Source organism: Bos javanicus, chromosome 28, assembly GCF_032452875.1.
Source record: "Bos javanicus breed banteng chromosome 28, ARS-OSU_banteng_1.0, whole genome shotgun sequence".
Lineage (NCBI taxonomy): Eukaryota > Metazoa > Chordata > Mammalia > Artiodactyla > Bovidae > Bos > Bos javanicus.
The window spans coordinates 6,202,528-6,217,304 of record NC_083895.1 but is presented as its reverse complement, the minus strand read 5'-3'; the positions used below and the strand labels follow the sequence as shown (position 1 = coordinate 6,217,304).

The 14,777-nt window shown below is 43.0% G+C and overlaps 1 protein-coding gene and 1 non-coding gene across 5 annotated transcripts in view; both read right to left on the bottom strand.

The window, feature by feature from the left end:
• Nucleotides 1–14,777, bottom strand: part of DISC1 (DISC1 scaffold protein) — a 425,923-nt gene that overhangs the window by 63,199 nt on the left and 347,947 nt on the right. The window lies entirely within an intron of this gene.
• LOC133240816 (small nucleolar RNA SNORA25) lies at nucleotides 6,927–7,048 on the bottom strand. Its single transcript, XR_009734412.1, has one exon. It is a non-coding gene; the product is annotated as a small nucleolar RNA SNORA25 (small nucleolar RNA).

The window sequence follows — 14,777 nt, the reverse complement described above, 5'->3', positions numbered from 1 at the left end:
ATCTGCTAAGTGAGGATAATGTCAGCATCTCACTGGATTGTGACAGCAAAATGAATTAAAATATGCAAAGCACCAAGAACAAGGTCCGGATGTGATAGGTACCACTACCAATACTTCTACTGTGATCATCACCATCACCTCCATTACAGGGTCCTCCAAGTTCAGGGCCCTGACTATACGCCAGTTAAGAGTTCCCTGACTCAGCTCCAAATCTCCCTCACTGCCTGCTTTGCAAACATTTTAGCTGGACCCTTTAAAACTTTTTCCTTTGCCAGCAGAGGGCGCTGGAGAGACCTTCTTAGAGGAGGTGGGTCCTGGTTTGGGTTTTTTCAGGTGGATGGGGGAGCCTGGTGGGCTGCCCTCTATGGGGTCGCACAGAGTCAGACACGACTGAACCGGCTTAGCAGCAGCAGCAGCCAATTAAAGAGACAAAAGAGACAGGGGTTCAACCCCTGGGTTGGGAAGATACCCTGGAAGAAGACATGGCAACCCAATCCGGTGTTCCTTTCTAGAGAATCCCTTGGACTGAGGAGCCTGGCAGGCTACAGTCCACAGAGTCTCAGCAGGATCGTAAGGGGATGGCTCCTCTAGACCCAGCTCCCAGAGCACACACAGCTGCTGCAGTGCCCAGGGCCCAGAACACGTGTGGGAATCTCCCAGTTCCCAGCTCCTGCAGGGAGGGTGGTGTCCCCCGTGCTCGGCTTTTTGGGTTCTGCAGCACCAGCTCATTCAGGCTCCTTCCCCAGCATCCAGCTCCTTTTATGTGAACAGCTTCTGCTGCACAAGCCCCTGAAGCAGGCACAGCTGCTCCAATACCAGTGTGTCAGCAGCTCCTGGAAGGCCACAGCTTCTCTGAGAACCTCCTCAAGCACTTTGTCAGCAGACTGCCTCTGGTGAGACAACTCCCTATGAACCATCTCCTTTGGATCCCTGGAAGGTGGGTCCCAGGAAGTTCCAGGTAGAGGCCGGCCACAGGTGCACTGGTGTGGCCCCACAGGCTTCCTGACTGCCATTGGTCATACCCCTTAGCTTGGGAGCAGCGGTTCCTGATCTCAGCCCTGAGATTAGCAGCTAAATGCTGTTTACTTCTTCTGGTGGATCCCTCATTACTTCAATACTTTGTTATAATGAATAGCTCTCTGTCAGGTGGTGCTAGTGGTAAAGAACCCACCTGCCAATGCAGGAGACATAAGAGATGCGGTTCGATCCCTATGTTGGGAAGATCCCTTGGAGGAGGGTGTGGCAACCCACTCCAGTATTCTTGCCTGGACAATCCCATGGACAGAGGAGCCTGGTGGGCTACAGTCCATGGGGTCACAAAGAGTCAGACACGACTAAAGTGACTTAACCCGCCCACATACTGTCCCTTGCCAACAAAGGTCCGTCTAGTCAAGGCTATGGTTGTTTCAGTGGTCATGTATGGATGTATGGGCTCTAAAGAAAGCTGAGTGCTGAAGAACTGATGCTTTTGAACTGTGGTGTTGGAGAAGACTCTTGAGAGTCCCTTGGACTGCAAGAGGATTCAACCAGTCCATCCTAAAGGTGATCAGTCCTGGGTGTTCACTGGAAGGACTAATGTTTAAGCTGAAACTCCAATAATTTGGCCACCTGATGTGAAGAACAGATTCATTCGAAAAGACCTTGATGCTGGGAAAGATTGAAGGCGGGAGGAGAAGGGGACAACGGAGGATGAGATGGTTGGATCACCCGACTCAATAGACATAAGTTTGAGTAAACTCTGGGAGTTGGTGATGGACAGGGAGGTCTGGCGTGCTGCAGTCCACGGGGTCACAAAGAGCAACTGAAGCAACCGAACTGAACTGAATACTGTCCCTGTTCAAGTTACTTGTCTTGAGTTCTGTCTCATTATTAGACTTTGACTGAAATACTCTCTGCTTCCATTTCCTTCCCCTTATTAGGAACCATCCAGGGCCCTCAGCCTTCTTTTTCCTTCATACACTCCAAGTCTATTCTTTTTTGGGGGGCGGGCTATGCTGGGTCTTCGTTGCGGTGTGGGCTATTTTCTCTAGTTGTGGCAAGCAGAGGTTACTCTCTAGTCGCAATGCACAGTCTTCTCACTGTGGTGCCTTCCCTTGTCGCAGAACCCAGGTTCTAGGGCTTTCGGTCTTTGGTAGTTGAGGCACGTGGCTCAGCAGTTGCGGCTCCCAGGCTCTACAGAGCAGGCTCAGCAGCAGCAGTCGCACACGGGCTTAGTTGCTCTGCGGCATGTGGGATCTTCCTTGACCAGAGATTGAACCCTCGTCTCTTTCATTGGCAGGTGGACTGTACCACTGAGCCACCAGGGAAGCCCCACTCCAAGTCTTTTCTTGTCTTAAGATATCTTTTTCATTTTCCAGAATGTCCTGAAATCCCACCAAGCCTTTCCATGACTGGCTCCTTGGGCATGTCCTCTAAGTCACTTTCCAGGGTTTCTACCTGCAAGAGCCCTCAGTCACCATCTAGTACATGGTCCTGTTTCCTCTTCTTCACCACACTTATCACTGCATGAATTATCTTATTCTCTCCTCTGCCTCCTTCCCTAATTAAATCCAAGTTGTGACAGCAAAGACTGCACCTGGATTGTTTGCTGCAGGGGCTACAGGGAAGAGGGGTCAGATGTGGGAGCACTTGATAAATAGCTGTATAAAAGAGATGAGAAGGGAGAATAAGAAAGTTTTGTTTTGTTTTTAAAAAGGAGGAAGCTAGGTCCTAGTTGTAATGACCTTTACATTTAATTAATTACTTCTATCACCTGTTCTCCCAGTCACTGCTGCCTCAGATTCTGGAAGCACCAATATCGGTGACTTCCTACACTTGGTCACTAAGACCCACATATTTTTTTAGTTAAATTTGCCCTTTCTTCTACTGTCTCTTCTCCAGTTCCATCCTTCTCCACACATCAGTCCTGCCTCTATGAGCTCATGACTGTATTATCTTAATAACTTGCATGCTCAGTCGCTCAGTTGTGTCTGACTCTGAATCCATGAACTGTAGCCCACCAGGCTCCTCTATCCATGGGATTTTCCAGGCAAGAATACTGGAGCGGGTTGCCATTTCCTCCTTCAGGGAAACTTTCTGACCCATGTCTCCTGAATCTCTGGCACTGGCAGGCAGATTCTTTACCACTGAGCCACCTGGGAAGTCCAATAGCCTACTTACTGGCCTAATTCCAAGTTCTTTCTCCTTTTAAATCTATTCTGAATAGTGTTGCCAATGAATTTTCCTAAAACCCTGCTTTTCTTTGAGCCCTTCCTCTCTTCTTTACAGACCAGTTGTTACTTGTTTCCTCCAGCCTAAACATACTGTCTCCCTCCTAAGGCCCCCTATGTTTGCTCCATGCTGCCTAACAAGCTGTACTGTTCATCAAGGTGCGACAGCCCTTCTGCCTGTTCAGACTGGCTCTCCCCAGCCCCATGAGTGAGCCAGGCCACCCTCATCCCAGGGCCCACTCGTAGGGGTTCTCCTTCACCGAGATTCTGGTAGGGGACAGCTCAAACTTTCCACTCTACAAACACTGGCAACCATGGGATCACTGACACACTCCTCTGTCACCTCCAGAAAACAGCAGGAATCTTTTAGACATGTATGTTGTCTTTCCTCATATTATCTAAAGAAATGCCTAAGCTCCTTAGTTCTCTGTGGCTTCCAGTAAGGTATCGAATGAGTACTGGGCAAGGATGAATGAGGACAATTGACAGCCTTCTGGTTGAGGATCAATGTGAATTCTAGGGTCTGGAGAATCTGCCTTGGGGCAATCTAAGATCTTATTGTTCTGTTCTGTTCTGTTCAGTCACTAAGTCATGTCTGACTCTTCTCAACCCCATGAACTACCGCACACCAGGCTTTCCTGTCCTGCACTATCTCCCAGAGTTTGCTCAAATTCATGTCCATTGAGTCGGTGATGACGTCCAACCATCTCATCCTCTATCATCTCCTTCACCTCTTGTCCTCAGTCTTTCCCAGCGTCAGGGTCTTTTCAAATGAGGCAGCTCTTCACATCAGGTGTCCAAAGGACTGGAGCTTCAGCTTCAGCATCAGTCCTTCCAATGAATATTCAGGACTGATTTCCTTTGGGATTGACTGGTTTGATCTCCTTGGAGTCCAAGGGAATCTCAAGAGCCTTCTCCAACACCACAGTTCAAAAGCATCAATGCTTTGGCTCTCAGCCTTCTTTATGGTCCAACTCTCACATCTGGACATGACTACTGGAAAAACCATAGCCTTGACTATACAGACCTTTATATAGTTGGCAAAGTGATGTCTCTGATTTTCAATATGCTGTCTAGGTTCCCCTAGAAGGCTCTAAGATAGTCATCTGACCAAAATCACAATCTTTCTCATTATTCCAATATTAAATCTAATATGACACACTTTACATGTGCCTTGTATAAAAAAACTTCTTTGGAAAAAATCAGAAATGAGAAGTTTCACAAATGTGTTTGTTCTGTTTAAAGGTCCTCCTCCTGTCTATTTTCATCTGGTGTATGTTTCATAGTTTTCTTCTTTTGAAATTGTTAAGAAAAAAGACTTTTTTTGGGGAAGAGCTACATCTTTCCTCATACTTCCACCCCTGGAAACAAGGACCCAAGGAAAGGACACAGGTGCCTATTAGTTAAATGGTGTTGGTCCTAACAGTTCAAAGGTTCAAGCCTCTTGAGCAAAGAGAAATTAATTTTTAAGTTTTCCATGTAAAAAAAATTGGAAAACAAAAAATGTCCTTCAATGAAATATGGTTAAGCAAATTGTAATATGTGTACTTATTGGAATGTTAATTACTCTGAAAATTGTGGTTATAATTGTCATGTGGTAACAGAGAAAAATATTTTTGACAAACCACCTGGTTGGAAAAAAAAACAGTATTTCCAAAATCAGTTTATACAATTAATTATAACTATTGTGAGTCCTGGCAGATCTTGGAGTGGCATACTCTAAGTATGAGAAGGAAAATAAAAATGTTAGCACAGAATGGGTCACAAACAGAGCTCTGCACAATTGAAATCTAAAGAGGATGCTGGCTTGCTGTTCTTTACGACTTGACCCCTTTCTGATTAAATGGACTGCTGGGTTTACAATACAAAGATGCTTAACGATTTGTGGGTTCTATGTCCTACTCTCGGGAAGGCCTACATTCACAAGTAATGCTATCAGATGCAAGACAGCATGTGCAGTACTGCACCTTTCATCTAAGAGAGGGTTGTGAAAATATATGGGTATGTTATTAAAAAGCAGTGGAAGGATAAGCCAAAATTGAATTAAGATGGGTTCCTATAAGAAAAAGTCAAGAAGAGGCTGAAGAGATGGAAAGACAGCTATACTTCTCTGATTGCACCTTGTTTTGTACATTTAACTTTGAAAATAAATTTTGTATTATATATTTCTAAAAGAAGCAACCACTAAAATAAAAGACAAAATGGTTAGCCTACTGTGCATTGAGCTAACTATGCACTGAGTTGATGGCTGAATGACACCAAGGGGAATTAATTAAAGTGATTTTGAAACTCTGTAATTTAACTCTGCATCCCTAGTGGGATATATGCTAAGAACAAAAAGAAATGCAAAGAAGTCTTAGGATGTTTTCAGTTATTATATTGTTAATTAAAATGTTTAGTATTATTCTGAAACCATACATAAAATGGTTATACCAAATATAATATAATATATATCTGTGTGAGCTGCATGCTCTGTCACTTCAGTCACGTCTAACTCTTTGTGACCCTGTGGACTGTAGCTGCTTCTTTGCCCATGGGATTGTCCAGGCAAGAACACTGGAGTTGGTTGCCATCCCTCCTCTAGGGGATCTTCCCAACCCAGGGATCAAACCCATGTCTCCTGCATCTTGTGCATTGCACATGGATTCATTACCACATGCAGTCAGCAGGGAAACCCCAATAGAACATATATCTATATATACATATAGATATACACACACATATATAATGCAATATACTGCATGAGAGTGAAGTGAAGTCACTCAGTCGTGTCCAACTCTTTGTGACCCCATGGACTGTAGCCTGCCAGGCTCTTCTGTCCATGGGATTTCCCAGGCAATAGTACTGGAATGGATTGCCATTTCCTTCTCAGGGGATCTTCCCAACCCAGGGATCTAACCCAGGTCTCTCGCATTGTAGACAGACGCTTTACCATCTGAGCCACCAGGGAAGTCCTAATGTACTGCCTACATATATTCAGATATACTTTATAACACAGATAAATGAAGACAGGTAGGTATACAAGTCTCTTAATGATATAAGGAATAAAATTTTTCAGCATAAGAGAAAAGAAATTCAAGTATAAAATCAAAGAAGTAAAACTATATAATCATAAATTGAACTGGAAATAACAGTGTAAATCTGTGATATAATTTCTTTGTCTGAAAGAAAAATCCTAGCTCTACTTAAAAGTTTAAAAATAACAAAAATCCAGTACCTGTTAGCACCCCCAGGGCCCAGATTGTGGTCTCTAAATATCATTTCCTACTAAGAGTAATAAGAGCACTTTGCAGAGAATACTGATTCTTGACTTGGGCCAGAAAATATTCAAGATGAGCCCAAAACATCTTGTTACATCAGAAAACAAGGAAGTACTTTGGTTGATGTGAAATTCAGGAGCCAATCTGAATGGGATCTCAGCCAATGATGGGAAAATTTGAAAAAGGATAATGTCTGCAAATAATTGAAACAACAAATATGTTAAACATCCATGGCTTCATAATGCTTTACACACATGTGTGTGCAAACAAACTTTTTTGTTGACCTTTAGGAATTCTAGAAAACCAATTATTATTCTGAAACTGGTGCATAAGAAAAAGAATCAAGCATTTCCTTTCTTAAACTATAAATCAGAACAATCAAATAGATATTGAAGGAAATTTTGCTTTTAAACTCTGAGACATTTACTACCTTCCTCGTATCACCAATCATAAATTATCTTTCTTCTCTTCAGGAAAACAGCACTATTTTTGTGGAGACATCCTGTGGAGAACTTTAGTCTCTGGTCATAGCGTTAAGAGCTGTTTTCACATACCCACAAACCCTCTTTGAAGTGACCCAAAGAAACTTCTTTTTTACTGAAGAATTTTACGTAAAAAAAAATAAATGACTGTGATGGAAATAGAATGTTATTTTGCAGTCCACTAATGAAATAATAAACCCAGTCAATAATCACCAATTACTTTTTTTAGGCAAAAAGCTGATGGAAAATTTGATACAGAATGCAGGGCTCCCAAAACTTGAACCCAACAACCAGTCTCAACACCACAGGAGATGAAAAACAGATAGTATTGTCTTCCTTATATAGAAAATCACAACACTATCAATGAAGCACTATAACAATAAAATCAAACCTCAATATACTCAAATCTATAGATTTAGCTACCAGTTTATGGGAAATACACGAGGAAAAAGAAACATGTTAATGACTACAAAGACACAAGTAGTCAAATTCTGCAGGATAAAAATACTGGTGACTTCAAAAACAAGCAAGTGAAGTAAAAAGGAATAGGAACCTATATGATAAATAAGACCTAAGACCCATTTCTTAATTTGAATAAGCCACATGTCAAAATAAAATTATGAGGCAATTTGGGAAAACTGGGTATCTGATGATATTAAAAAAGTCTTCTTAATGTTTTTAGGTGTGATAATGGTATTTTTAGGTGTGATAACAGTATATGAACTGAGAACTTCCAGATGTTCACTGGATTTAGAAAAGGAACCAGAGATCAAATTTAGAAGAGGAACCAAGATCAAATTGCCAACATCCGTTGGATCATAGAAAAAGCAAAAGAATTCCAGAAAAACATCTGCTTCTGCTGCATTGACTATGCTAAAGCCTTTGTGTGAATCACAACAAACTGTGGAAAATTCTTTAAGACATGGGAATACCAGACCACCTTACCTGTCTCCTGTGAAACATGTATGCAAGTCAAGAAGCAACAGTTAGAACCAGACATAGAACAATGGGCTGGTTCATAATTGGGAAAGGAGTATGTCAAGGCTGTATAATGTTACCCTGCTTATTTAACTTATATGCAGAGTACATCATGCGAAATGCCGGGCTGGATGAAACACAAGCTGGAATTATTGCTGGGAGAAATATCAATAACCTCAGATATGCAGATGACACCACCCTTATGGCAGAAAGCAAAGAGGAACTAAAGAGCCTCTTGATGAAAGTGAAAGAGGAGAGTGAAAAAGCTGGCTTAAAATTCAACATTCAAAAAATGAAGATCCTGGCATCTGGTCCCAACACTTCATGGCAAATAGATGAGGAAACAATAGAAACAGTGACAGACTTTATTTTCTTGAGCTCCAAAATCACTGCAGATGGTGACTGCAGCCATGAAATTAAAAGACTCTTGCTCCTTGGAAGAAAAGCTATGACAAACCTAGACAGCATATTAAAAAGCAGAGACGTCACTTTGCTGACAAAAGTTTGTATAGTCAAAGCTATGGTTTTTCCAGTAGTCATGTATGGATGTGAGAGTTGGGCCATAAAGAAGGCTGAGAGCCAAAGAATTGATGCTTTTGAACTGTGGTGTTGGAGAAGACTCTTGAGAGTCCCTTGGACTCCAAGATCAAACCAGTCAATCCTAAAGGAAATCAATCCTGAATATTCATTGCAGGGACTGATGCTGAGGCTGAAAATATTTTGGATACCTGATGGGAAGAGCTGACTCACTGGAAAAGACCCTGATGCTGGCAAAGATTGAAGGCAGGAGGAGAAGGGAATGACAGAGGACAAGATGGTTGGATGGTATAATCAACTCAATGGACATGAATTTGAGCCACCTCCAGGAGACAGTGAAGGACAGGAAAGCCTGGCACACTGCAGACCATGGGGTCGCAAAGAGTCAGACATGACTGAGTGACTGAACAACAACAATGGTATTACTGTTTGTTTTTTAAATGTTTATCTTTTTGCAGATGTGTACTGACATATTTAGGGCTTTCCAGGTGGTTCAGTGGTAAAGAATCCACCTGCCAGTGCAGCAGACACAGGAGACTTGGGTTCAGTCCTTGGGTTGGGAAGATCCCCTAGAGATGGAAATGGCAACCCACTCCAGTATTCTTGCCTGGGAAATCCCGTGAACAGAGAAGCCTGAGTGGGCTATGGTCTATGGGGTCGCTAAAAGTCAGACACGACATAGTAACTGAGTGCTGAGCACTGATATTTTTATGGGTTAAATAAAATGAGATTCCTTCAAAATACTCTTATAGGAGGCTGGGTGGTATCATTGGCTGAATAATGGCTCCCCAAAGGTGTTCAAGTCCTAAAGTTCAGGACTCATGAATGTTACCTTGTATGGCAAAGGGGAACTTTACAGACATAATTAAGTTAAGGATTTGGGGATGAGATTAGGTTTGGCTTTCTGGTCAGTCTAATGACATCATCTAGAGACTCTTGTAAGAGGCAGGCAGAGGATGATATGATGGCAGAAGCAGAGGTTGGAGTGATGTGCTCTGAAGATGGAGGAAGGGGTCACCAGTCAAGGACACAGGCGACCACTAGCAGCTGAAAAGGAGATGAAGCAGATCCTCCCCTGGGGCCTCCAGAAGAAACCAGCCCTGCCAACACCCTGACTGTAGCCCAGTGAGACCTACATCTGGGTTCCAGAACAGGAAGAGAGTCAATTTGGGTTGTTTCAAGTTGCTTAATTCACGGTTATGTGTTTCAGCAGCAGCAGGAAACTAGAACAGTGGTGAAGCGGAGGGGAGGACAGTTGAAATCAGCTCAGCCACGTACTGAAAATGGTTGGATTTGTGAGATGTGCGCATGGGGCTTCTTTATAATTTCCCTAGCTTTGCATATGTTTGAAAATTTCCACAATAGTTGGGATTTTTTAATAAAGTCTTACTAAGGAAATTTAAACCAAAAGGTTCATTTTTAAAGGGCTTTTATTTATTTATTTTTGGCTACGCTAGGTCTACGGCACTGCACGTGGGCTTTCTTGAATCGTGGTGCGCAGGTTTCTCGTTGCTGTGGCTTCTTGCTTCAAAGCACAAGCTCTGGGCGTGCAGGCCTTAGTGGCTGCAGCACAAAGCCTCAGTAGCTGTGGCTCCAGGCCTCAGAGCACAGGCTCAGTGGCACACGGGCTTAGTTGCCCCGTAGCATGTGGAATCTTCCCAGACCAGGGATCAAATCCATGCCCCCTGCATTGGCGGGCATATTCTTATCTTCTGGACCACCAGGGAAGTCAAAAAAAAAAAAAGTTCATTTTTAAGACACTGTTTCCGAGTTTCATACCTCTGTCCCATACCCAACTCCAGAAAGTTGTGCCAACATTAGCCTTGGAGAACGGAACTCTTAGGGGGTTTGAGACAGACAGATTACACAGCCATAGTGTACACCCTGAGGCATCTGAAGCAAGGCACTTGAGCTCTGCTAGCCTCAGGTCCCTATGTATTCAGATAATAACAGAGCCTGCAGCTCACCAGGTTGTTGGGAGGCTTCACTTAATCTATTTCAAGTGTTTCATGGATTACCTTCATACAGTATCTCTTATTAAAGGTCAGCCGTTAATATAGATCATCATTGCATGTCATTTCCAGCTTTCCAGAAAATATTTGAATAATTTCTCCAGACAGTCTCAATCATAATGCTTTCATTTGAATTAATGAATCCTCTAATATGTATTTGTGACACAAGTATTTAGGAGCTATTTAAATCACCAATATTTGGTTCTTAAAAACTATTGTGTCTGTTTGATTGTTTTCTTTTGATGGTCTCCTGTGATGATGAGCCATTCAAACTAAAGGTCCTGAGTGAAGCCCAACAGGGAAGCTATAAAGAAATAAGCCACGTCCTGGGAAAATGACTGGCTGGTCTCTCAAGCTCCAAATACCCTATGGTCCTTCTGTCCAGGAGGAGTGTCTGTGTCTTCTGGTTTAGTCTTTACCATGGAGCAGAGCATCACAACTCATCGTCCTATGTAAACTGAAGAGGGAACTTCCTTTTCCTGTCCCAAACTTCTCCTGCAGTAGCTGCAAGAAAGGTCAGACCAGTTCCTTCTTCATGAACAAATTTTCAGTACCTCTTCTGGGGTCAGCTCCTTCTCAAAAGCACACTCCTCTCTGCTAACTGGTAACAACAGGTGCTATTGTGGGTCAGAAAGCTGGAGTCCCTGCTGATGCCCCGAGGCTATGAAATAACCGGTAGTTTTAAAAACACCCCTCCCCCAACACTGTGCTGCCTCAACTTCATTTAGGGTTTGGAGTAACAAGCAGAGTTGGAGATGGGACTTGAAGGCTCATTTGCACCGAAATAGTTAGGACATTAGCCCTGAGACACACTAGAGTGAAGAGGACCACAGTGTCCCCTGCAGCCTAGCCTCCCTCCTGTTTTAGAAGCCACAAGACTTAAGAAGAATACGCAGTGAGCCAAGAAGGGCTCTTTAGACACTTAATAAATACACTAATGAGCAAGGCCTAAAATATCTTTCAAATGACTCTGTAGGCTTTGACATTTCTTGGAGAAAATTACTACTCCATAGGTTGCTATTATTGGTTCATTTTATTGTAATGCTAAACTAGATTTAAAAGAGTTAGCAGACCCCTGTGTTCACAGCTGCACTATTTACAACAACAGAAATGACCTAAAAGTCCATTGACAGATGACTGGATAAAGAAGATGGGGTACACATATACAGTGGAATATTACTCAGCCATAAACAGAATGAAGTAATGGCACTTGCAACAACCAGGATGGACCTAGAGGTTGTCATACTGAGCAAAGGAAGTCAGAGAGACAGGAACATCGCAGTGTACCACTTATATGTGGAATCTAAAATACAACAGAGGTGAAATTACTTATGAACAGAGACAAACTCACAGACATAAAGAACAGACTTGTGGTAGTCAAGGGGATCACTGAGGAGGAGAGGATTGGGAGCTTGACATTGGCAGATGTAAACTATTATATATAGGATGGATATACAACAAGGTCCTACTGTACAGCATGAGGCACTATATTCAATATCCTGTGATAAAACATAATAGAAAAGAATATATATACATAGGTGTAGTTGAATTACTTTGCTGTACAGCCAAAATTAACACAACATTGGAAATCAATGTTCAATAAAATTTTTATATACTTCAATAGTATTGCAGGGGAAAAAAAGTCACCACTAACTCAGAACCACAGAAACAGTCACGGGTTCACAGAAAGAGAGTGTTAGCTTGCAGTGGGAATAAGAAAAGTCCTTCACCTCTTAAGTAGCCTGTCACTGATTAAAATGCTGATTTTCGAGCTTTTGACCTCTTCTGTATGCAGGTCAGGAAGCAACAGTAAGAACTGGACATGGAACAACAAACTGGTTCCAAACCGGGAAAGGAGTACATCAAGGCTGTATATTGTCACCCTGCTTATTTACTTTTATGCAGAGTACATCATGAGAAATGCCGGGCTGGATTGAAGCACAAGCTGGAATCAAGATTGCTGGGAGAAATACCAATAACCTCAGATATGCAGATGATACCACCCTTATGGAAAGTGAAGAGGAACTAAAAAGCCTCTTGAAAGTGAAAGAGGAGAGTGAAAAAGTTGGCTGAAAACTAAGATCATGGTATCTGGTCCATCACTTCATGGCAAATAGATGGGAAAACAGTGGAAACAGTGTCAGACTTTATTTTGGGGGGCTCCAAAATCACTGCAGATGGTGACTGCAGCCATGAAATTAAAAGACATTTGCTCCTTGGAAGAAAAGTTATGACCAACCTAGACAGCATATTAAAAAGCAGAGACATTACTTTGCCAACAAAGGTCCATCTAGTCAAAGCTATAGTTTTTCCAGTAGTCATGTATGGATGTGAGAGTTGGACTATAAAGAAAGCTGAGCACTGAAGAATTGATGCTTTTGAACTGTGGTGTTGGAGAAGACTCTTGAGAGTCCCTTGGGCAGCAAGGAGATCCAACCAGTCCATCCTAAAGGAAGTCAGTCCTGAATATTCATTGGAAAGACTGATGTTGAAGCTGAAACTCCAATACTTTGGCCATCTGATGCAAAGAACTGATTCATTGGAAAAGACCCTATTGATGGGAAAGATTGAAGGCAGGAGGAGAAGGGGATGACAGAGGATGAGATGGTTGGATGGCATCACCAACTCAATGGACATGAGTTTGAATAAACTCCAGGAGTTGGTGATGGACAGGAAGGCCTGGTGTGCCGCAGTCCATGGGGTCGCAAAGAGTTGAACATGACTGAGCAACTGAACTGAACTGAACTGACTGACCTCTTCAGTCTTGAAAATACTGAGTACTGTCTATAGTGGCTCATTATTATTGTTACTAAAACAACTCTTTGTGTAAACAGATGCCTGGCTTCTAACCTGATTCTGAGTCTCCATTGGTAAGGCAATGTTAACTTCACTGTTAATTTCACCATTGAGCAGCTATTGAGCCAAGCCAGAGAGATGCCTGTTACTATACAGTTAACGCAGATCTGGGACTTCCCCGGTGGTCTAGTGGCCAAGACTCCATTTTCCCAATACAAGGGGCCTGGGTTCTATCCCTGGCCCGGGAAGTAGATCTCACATGCTGCAACTAAAGCTCCCACATTAAAAACAGAATTAAAACACATTAAAAAAAGAGAAGCAATGACAACAACAAAAACTCCACAGTTCTGAACTCAGGACTTTGAGTGGACGAGAAATCAACTGAGGCATTGAGGGGTTGTAGATAATGTTTATAAATCACATCCTTAGAGATGCCTGCTCCCGTGTGTGGGAACAAGATCCACAGTATATTCATGGCCCACATGATGTGGTGGGTTTGAAGCACCCTGATCGAAATTTTATCCTGAACCACAGTCCCCATCCCAGGAATTCTCGTTTCTACAACTTTGAATAAAGTTGTGGCCTTCTCTCAAGTGTTTACTTACTCTTCCTTAAAAGAGCAAGACGCTGACCTGGTAAGCCGCACATTCCCCAAAGTTATAATGGGTCAGGCTCCATCAGACAATGTGGGGCCAGACTGCTTAGGGTGTGTGTAGAAAAGGCACATGAGAAGGAGACAGAGTCCAAGCAACAGGCCTCACATGGAACTCTGTCCTGGAAATGAAATATGGTCGTTGCTCTCAGGAGTAGCGTATTAGCTTTTCCCTAAACCTTATAGCTGGTTTCATTCCTTCCTTTCTTACCCTTGAGTTCAGGTGACACTGATGCCTCAGCATAGACTGTGGTAGCAACAGGCTGATACCTACTTTCTTGATCCACCTCCATAATCCTCCTATCCCAAAGTATCGGGGCCATTATCAAGGGTCAGACCTGGACAGGGAAGCACAGTCTGAGGCCACGCTGCTGGCTGGTTTGCCTTCACGAGTCCCTCTCTCAGGATGTGAGTCTCCAGACACTGTCCCACTGATCTCAGAGGAGAGTCCTTCCTCCTGGATGGACTAACGTGCCTTGAGAAGTCAGGGCCCCATTATCACAGCTGCCACATAAGGGCCCATGTGCTGACAACCCAGGAAATAAAGGTGGGACCAAATTCATTCTGAAGTCATTCAGATACACTAGAGTGAATCCTTCTCACTGAAAGGACTTGTAGTCACTTACAGAGACACAGAATCAGATGAAACATTCCAGGTGAGACCCTGCCCCTCGGCAAGCAGGAGGTGAGACCACTTACACAAACGCATCCCCACTTCATGCTCCAGGAAGCCACCCAAGTGGGCACATGGGCACCAAAACAACACTGAGAACCATCTCCTCCCTATAACCACAGGGCAGGCAAGCCTCATCATCAAAACAAAAATAGCTTCCACTGAATGGCTATAAATC